Source organism: Populus nigra, chromosome 1 (assembly GCF_951802175.1).
Source record: "Populus nigra chromosome 1, ddPopNigr1.1, whole genome shotgun sequence".
Lineage (NCBI taxonomy): Eukaryota > Viridiplantae > Streptophyta > Magnoliopsida > Malpighiales > Salicaceae > Populus > Populus nigra.
This window is the reverse complement of record NC_084852.1, coordinates 20,811,823-20,820,714: the sequence shown is the minus strand read 5'-3', so window position 1 is coordinate 20,820,714 and position 8,892 is coordinate 20,811,823. Positions and strand designations below refer to the sequence as shown.

The 8,892-nt window shown below is 31.9% G+C and overlaps 1 pseudogene; it reads right to left on the bottom strand.

Moving 5' to 3' along the window:
- Positions 1-4,986: 4,986 nt before the first annotated feature.
- LOC133675127 (methylmalonate-semialdehyde dehydrogenase [acylating], mitochondrial-like) lies at positions 4,987-7,470 on the bottom strand (annotated as a pseudogene).
- Between the last annotated feature and the right edge of the window lie 1,422 nt (positions 7,471-8,892).

Here is an 8,892-nt window from a genome sequence, read left to right as displayed (position 1 = left end):
CTATAAATAGGCACCAAGAGAGATCAACAAAGTTAGAGCATGGAAGTGAGAGCAAATCAGTAGAGAACAAAGAGAGAAAGAGGGGTTGCTATTGCAGCAGCTGCAAGTGCAGCAATGAGAGCTTGGAGTAGAGTTTGAGTAAAGTGATCCTCCTCCTCCATGTATTTGTATTGTATCCTTTCTCTATCTCTAATAATATGAACCTCTCCCGTGGATGTAGGTGATTTGCCGAACCACGTTAAATATTGTGTTAGTGTGCTTAGCCTCCAATAAGCAATTATCAGAATACCACCGGTCTGCGCATAAGGGAGCTAGAATCCCCAACATATTCATGTGCAAGCAATTTATGGTATTGAAGGATAAACCATTATAAACTATCTTGATAAAGTCACATCAAGAGAGTACGTTCTTGAACCCTAACTAAAAAGATCCAAAAATAAAAATTATATGAGAGTTTAATATCTACTACGTTTGCCAAAATGAATATTTAACTGGCTTACTCAAAAGAATTTGATACGTGATTATGATTATGTTTGTTATTTTACTTTAATTAAACCTTTCAATTATCACTAATATTATCAAAAGTTAACTTGTATCATGTCGCAGCATGTTTTAATGGGAAACCCTTTATTTGATTCTCTTGACCCTAAACAATCTCCTCTCTCCTTCTCAACCCTTTATTTGATTCTCTTAACCCTAAACAATGGTCTTTTAGCAGACCTCAAAGGCAGTTTGGAAAGTAACAGTGTTCTTAAAGATTTTTATTTTGTTATGTTAAAAATAATTTTGAAAAAATAAAAAAAATATTATTTTAATATATACCAAAAATAAAAATATAAAAATAAATAATTATTTCACAATCAAACACCCTCTTAAAAAAAAATTATTTTTAATATTTGATTGGGCAAAACAAATCAACCACTTTAAACTTTCCAGATAGAATATAAGATTGGCATCCTAAACATTTCTCCAAAAGTGTTGCGGCTGCTCTTCCTCCTTCCAAACTCCTTACCTTAAACCAAGTAAGTTTCTTTCTACTTTTCTGTTTTTTTTTTTTTTTGATAAATAAGTAGGCTATTTATTTATGTACTTTTCTTTCATTAGCTATCTATATGAAATTTCTTTTATTTTATTTTTACTTATTAATTAGCCAATTACATGTATATTCTCCTATACTTGGATTAATTAATATGGTGTCTTCTTTTCTATTCATAAGAAAAAAAATCATGTTTTAATTACATTTCCTATAGTTAGTGATTCTCGTTTACTTACCTTCTTCTATTTTTTGGAACGATCCCAACTTTCCTGTTTATATATATATATATATATAATTTGGTTTTTAGAGATTATTGATCTAATTAACTGCTAATTCAATATGGACTTTCGCTGAAATATTTTGATAATTAACCTAGTTATGAATTCAGAACTTGGATCAATCTAGTCTAGCAATAAAAAAGAAGAGTGGAAAAATCCCAGAATAGCAAGATGGGGAGAGGAGAGGGAAGATTGTGATACGAAGGATCGACAATTCGACAAGTAGTTAAGTTACTTTCTCTATAAGAAGAAGTGGGCTGCTTAAGAAGGCTAAGGAGCAATCAGTCCTTTGTGATGCGGAAGTTGGAGTAATTGTCTTCTCCAGCACAGGCAAGCTCTATGAACATGCAAACACTAGGTCAGACCTCTCTCTCTCCTCTCGCTCTATATATTTTGGTGTGTACAGTATGAATAAATAAGATGTAATTGCTCTTTCTCCTCCGTCTTTTATCTCTCTGTTTCCTATATTTTTTATTGCAAAACAAGTATAGAGTTCCCATGTTCCGGTGATTACATTTTTTTTTTCATGAAAATACATAGTACAGCTACCAAAATATGGTTCTAAGAGATAGGATTAGTAGGTTTTTATTACATAAAATCAAGTTACGACTTTGTGTTGCTAGCTAGGGCTTAATTTCCAGACGCAAAGACCTTTCTCATATGCATGCATGTTATATATTACGACAGGCACCTTTCTCATCAGCGATTCTGAAGGTGATCAGTCTGGTAATAGTTGGTCAGTTCTCAGTTTATTTAGGCATAGAAGCAGCTTGCGCGCAGATGGTAATGGCTGCTTAGTTGGAGTCTGTAAGCACAAGGAGCTCATAACATCTAGTTTGCACACCTTACCTGGCTAGGAAGGGAAATCCTTAATGTTTAGGCCAAACATTAGATAAAATCTTATTACCAGTATGGATAAGCATTGACCAGTACGTTTTCACACTTTAAAAACAATGTTTTTCACACCTCCAAACCAGCTTTATATTTGTTTCCATGCCTAAACAATTTACTAACATTAAAATAATAATAATAATAATAAAGGAGGAGGGGGTTTAACTTTACCTCTCTTCACATTACTTTGAAATAATGTTTTTTCCTCTCTTTCTGGTTTGTGTTATTCTTTTTAATTTTAATTATATTATTTAATATTATTATATTTATTAAAAATTGTATTTCATAATTTTTTCAATTCACTTTTTATAAGATTATCCCAGATCCATGACCTGAACCACAGGTTTAACGGGTTAACTATATTGACTTAAATTTTCTTTTTCTAATTAATTTTTTTTGTCAATTTTATCATTTAACATTAGGTTTATTGAGAATTAAATTTTTTTCGGTCTGTTTTCGATGAGGTTATCTCCATTTTATGACTTAAGTCACGGGTTTATCGAGTTAATCATGGTTTACTTGAGTTGTTTTTTTTGTATTCTTTTTTAATTGATTTTTTTTTCAATTTTATTTTTTAACAATAAATTGATTGGGAATTGACCTTCATAATTTATCTCAATTTTATTTATATTGTGTTATTTCAGTCTCATAACTTGAGTCACAGGTTTATCAAGTTAACTTGGGTTGACTCTGGTCATTTTTTTGGGATCTTTTTTATTGATTTTGTTTTTCAATTTCATCCTTCAACACTGAGTTTATTGAAAATTTAATTTCGTAATTTGTTTTAATTCTCTTTCTATAGGGTTATTATGATATTATAACTTGGTATTTAGATTGGCAGGTTAACTCAGATTATCTCAATTTTTTAATAAAAAAATCATCTTAAATACTTATTTTGAATCAAATTGTGTTTTTACTTGTCATCTAAGTTATTTTTTTAGACCTCCCAAGATAATTGAGTCATGATAAATCAATTCTTACATGATTTAAAAAAAAATTCTATTATAAAAAATATTAGCAATATCGAAACAATTGTTTTACATTTGAAAAACATTGTCTACCTGTACAATGCATGTGTCAAATGATCTAAGTAAAAAAAACACACTAAATTAATACATAAAATTATTGTTCAGCGGAAAAAACTAAACAGATACACTGGCTAGGAACAGACATTTTCAGAAAGAACAACAAAACAGTGAAGCACTTGAAGACACAAAATAACACAGTATAAGTGTAGCAAAAAGTTAGTAAAGTGGTATCCTGCTAGCTATAAACATGAAATCAGAAATGATTAATACAGAATAGCTAATATCCATTGTTAGGAGGAGGTTGTCAGTTCTCTCTAAAACTACTCCTAGGCAATTGTTGTGGATGCCCCCAAGACGTTGTTAGCAATGATGAGAGCTTTTGTTGTGTCTTTTATGTGATGTGTGGTGTTGGAAAAGGTTTTTAAATTTAATTATAAAATTATGATTAATATTTAGAAGTCGTTATTTAGTATTATAGTTGTCAAAGAACCATCTCAACCTAATTAGGCTTGAAACTTGCACAGGCTCACTTTACCTTGTGCTTAATTTTTATCAAATAAATGGGGATGGTGAGATTCGAACTCGTGACCACTTGGTCATCAAGGCTCTGATACCATGTCAAAGAACCATCTCAACCTAAAAGCTTAAGCTGTTAGGTAATGTCCCAGAATATGATTTATATCATTCTCTAACAATAGTCATTAGAAATTTATAATCTATAAGAGTTTTGGTAAGAAAATGATTGTGTAAAGAAAAGACACATTACCCCTAATATACTCTACCAAAGATAAACTGCATTGTTATTTAATTGTTTTTATACACACAAAGTTGTGCACTACATTATACATATTTTATATTTTTTTACCCATCCTAATGCATTTTTAATTAACATAAACTATAAAAAAAAATTATATTTTATTTAATCAACTAATTTTCATCAACAATTATTTAATAATATGATAGAATAGAAATACAATACAAAGAGTTGCATACAAGAATCTCATGTATTAGTTCTTGGTAAAGATAAAATGCTAAAAATTCACAAAAATTTATAATATGTGTTTTAAATACAAAATATATTGGGTCCCACAAACAATAAACCATATTTTATACTTTACTACTTTTTAAGCAAACCATGTAAACAAACACCGGCCTAAAAACCAATGTTAGGACACCATTTTGTTCATATCCCCTGTGTCCATGTCATGCCCGTGTGCGATGACTTTTTTTCACTTTTTTTATATTTTATTTTTTAATTATATATTTTTATTTGTGTTTTTTTAATTATCTCAACAAATTTTTATTTTTTTAATATTTTTTATGTATAAATAATTCTTAATTTATTTAATAAATATATGTGTAAATATTTTAATTTACGATTGAAAATATTTAAAAAAAAATACTGAAAACACTTGTATATTTTTCTTTTTTAAAAAAAATCCAACCCACCGCGGGTCATATAGCAAGTTTTTGCTGTTACTTGTCGTAAATCCCGTTTCTAACCCGTCAAATGTGTTACTGCACAAATATCTGATGGTCAAACGGGGGTGCACGTGGATAACAAGCAAGGAAATATGAGACCACTCTGTGTCAGGACTCGAAGACGAGATTGATTATAAACAGAAGGAACAAATTCGCCCTTGTCCACGAAGGGAAAGAAAAATAGCAGCAGCAGCAGCAACTACAGCAACAATACTTTAGCAATTTCTGTCTCTTCTCCCAGCTAAATCTGGAGCAGTTTCTAGAATGATAGCTAGGAGCTTGGCAATAGCCGAGATGATGAATCTCCACTCACTAGATCTCTCCATTAATTGTTGAATCACTCTCTTGACTCGGGTGTAAAACTGAATTCCTGCTTTTCCTGCAGCAGTTTATGAAACTCTAGCTTAAAACTCAAGAAATTAACCCGGACCCCTCAATGTGAGCTTTTTGAACTGTAGAATTCACATAGAAATCTTCCAAAGAACACATATTTACAGTCAAAATTGACATCTCCAGCAAAAGATAGTTTCACACTGATAAATGCTGCGAATGGCAGTGGCACTGAGATAGGAACATGTATCCCAACCTACAAAAATTCCAGTTCACGTCAAACATCAAATAAGTGATGAATGGAGAGCATCCTAACCTGGATTTAAGAGCTAAAGGAAATTTTCACAGACAAATGTTTCACACCGGCAAGAATACTAAAGAAACTTAGTTTTGCAAATTGAAGTGGTCTTGAAATTTCAAAATTAAGAAAAAAAAAAGAACAGTGCAACATGTGAGATCACTTATGGTAAAACACAATTTATTTAGATGACAGTTTCACTGCGTCTATATCTTTTACCATTAAAAGCATACCCATGACAAGCTGCACAGGGCCATCTCACCTGCCCGACCTCAATCTCAGTCTGAAATCTCCTTGCAGCTACACCAGATGTTGTAAATATAGAAGCTCTACTGCTATATCTAAAAGACAAAATCAGCCATAAACCAATAAGGATTCAAAACATTCTGATTCTGTGTGTGGTGGGAGAAGGTAATAGTTGAGAATACTTATTTCCATTGACAATGTTTATGGCTTCTTCGATGCTATCAACTTGAGACAAGCAAAGCATGAGTTAATGTCCTGGGCAAAATAGCTGGTGGGCCAACTAGGAGGATGGATGAGTAGCAAACCTGCATACAAAGAAGAACCGGGGCAAAAATTTCCTCCTGCACTAGCAATTTAGTTTACGATACAGTCAAGCTTGCTGGAAACCATCCACGGTTGCTATTGTAAATACCACATAACCTACATGTAACATTCCATGTCAACTGTGACATCTCATAAGATGGCAGGACCCATGAAGTTCCCATTTTCATATCCTGTGACCTATCATGATAGATGAACTGAATTATAAAAAAGACCACCTTGATCCTCACAAGAACTCCAAAACAGAAACACAGTTATTGGCACGCTTCTCAGCATTGCTTAAAAAACATCACAGCTTTCATTTAAAATTCAAAACCTTTATGCTGGGTCCTTTATACTAACTAATTTGACTATTTGAACTGTGCGAAGGTCGTATGCAGATGCAAACTAAACCAAATTATCCAGGTTATTGTTGTACCCCGTTTACTCTTCGAACGAGTCATATGATGAATAACTTTCTGAGCTATAAGAGCATTATTTGGTGTCCCATGACCAGGAACAAAACTGCTCTGAAGAGGACCAACCAAGTCATCCGGATAAGGCTGCAATCTATTGACCAGAACTTTAGTAATTAGCTTATAAACAACATTTACATTAGCTAATTGGGTGAAATTGCCTCAGATTCGTTGGACTCTCCTCCTTAGGAATGAGCACCACCAAGGTCTCTACTAAAACCCTTTCAGTTTTTTTTTATTATTATTATTCTTGTTATTAAATTTCTTGTTACTCGATTGATATAATTTCTTTTTAATGATTAGGAAACATGAATTTTGTTCACCTCTTTTTGAATTATTAGGGGTTGACATACATTTTTAGTTTGTAATGCTAACAAAATGAATATTATCCCCTTTTCGGGTTGTCATTCCAATACACTTTATCACTAGATCAAGAGCAAAACCTTGTTTAAACTACATGCAATACAAGATTTCATAATTTTATTGACGGAAATATTCTATCGGTCTGTAATTCAGCATTCATCAGTAATTATTTTACCGTTGACATCCCCGACGGAAACCTTTTGTCGACTTTCCTTTTGTCAGTAATACCTACTTCAGTTGCTAAATCGGTCGGAAACATTAAAAAAAACATTTGCAGATGGTTTTACAAATGAAAATTACGCGTCAAAAATTTTTTCCCTCTTGAAATATACCGATAGATTTAGTTCGTCGGTGATTGTGTGACATACTGATGGATTTATTCCATCGGTAAAGTTGTCGGTGAGTGAAATACCGACTGAAGATATCCATTTGTACACTCGTCGGTGATTGTGGCCGCTACTGTCAAATGTCGACGGATACAGTCCGTCAGTAAAACCCTCTATGATTATTTTTAAATGTTTTTAAAAAATTATTTAGAATACATAATATAAAATTATATAAATTAATAGTAAAAAAAACCAATTATGCAAATAAAATTTTTATTAAACATCAAAAACTACATCTGTTTCGCATGTGCAGCAAACAGAACGGTGCCGCCAGTGTGCGATGTCACCGAGCCATGAATTGGCCGATTTTGATTGCTAGCATCAGACTGTGAGCGTCGTGTGAACCGCTCAGACATCATGTGCTCAAGATAGGGCGGTCATATATTTGCAGGGATGTATATCGGTTTGAAATCCCTCCAAACCGCCACGTCGTTCCAGCCTGGGAGACCCTTATCTCTCGCGGTTTTTTTGTCTTTTTTTGTACTTCATACCAAAAATCACGCAACCTACTTCCATAGCCAAAAATTAGATTTTGAAACATAAATTTTTTTCTAAAAAAATTTTGTATTGTTTTCGATGTTACCTAGTTTCCGCGTGATTTTCCCACACCCTCCTCACAACTTTGGCATGGGCCCTGTCCCAGGCGAATTTGTTATATATATAAATAATTAGGTAAATAAAAATAATAATTTATTTATAATTATATTAATAAATAATTATAAATAAGCTGGAAATTAAAAATTAACACAAACCTCAAATCTGTCAAACCATGCATCGATTTGAGGTATCCATTCAGGATGTCTGGATACCTGACTCCATTGAAGTAATGGAATCTCCATCAACGATTTAAACTCCAATTATATTACTTGGGAGGCCTCAATATTTGTGAACCTGAAAATAAATTAAATAAATTAAATATTGATTATTTGTTCATAAATTATGTTATAATTTTTTTTAAAAAAACTAAAACCTTAACAAACTTACATTCAAAGGTCGTCCTTCCACTGTGCCTCATACTTGCATGTGAATTGATTCCGCTACGAAGGCACGCCGTCTCTGCGCTATGAAACCGCGCTGAAAGAGGCAGTATCGATTGAGGGCGCAGGTGACTCTTCTTGAGAGGCACCTAAGATATGTCATCCTCGCTGCTAGAAGAACTACCTACGACCATACGTGAGCGACGAGCTGTGGATTTTGTTCTACGCATCTACACAATTTTATACGAATAATTATATAATTAAATTCGAATGTTAAAAAAATTTAACAACACCTCCTCTATACTGGAGACACAGCCACAACCAATTGACCCCATCTATACTAATATTGTATATAACATAACATCTATACAAATAACATCCACACTAATTACAAGGTAAATTCAACATTAAAAATTACAATTTAACAAATTATTCAATTATTATGGAAATATAAACAATAAAATATATTCAATAAATTAAAAAAAATTAGACTAACAATTAAAATTAATGGAAATAATTAAACACAAATCATGCAATAATAAAGTAAAATTATTAATTATTCCAACATATTCAATTACTAATTCTAAGGTAAATTCAACATTAACAATTACAATTCAACAAATTATTCAATTATTATGGCAATACAACAATAAAATATATTCAATAAATTAAAAAAAAATTAGACTAACAATTAAAATTAATGGAAATAATTAAACACAAATCATGCAATAATAGAGTAAAATTACTAATTATTCCAACATATTCAATTACTAATTCTAAGGTAAATTCAACTTTAACAAT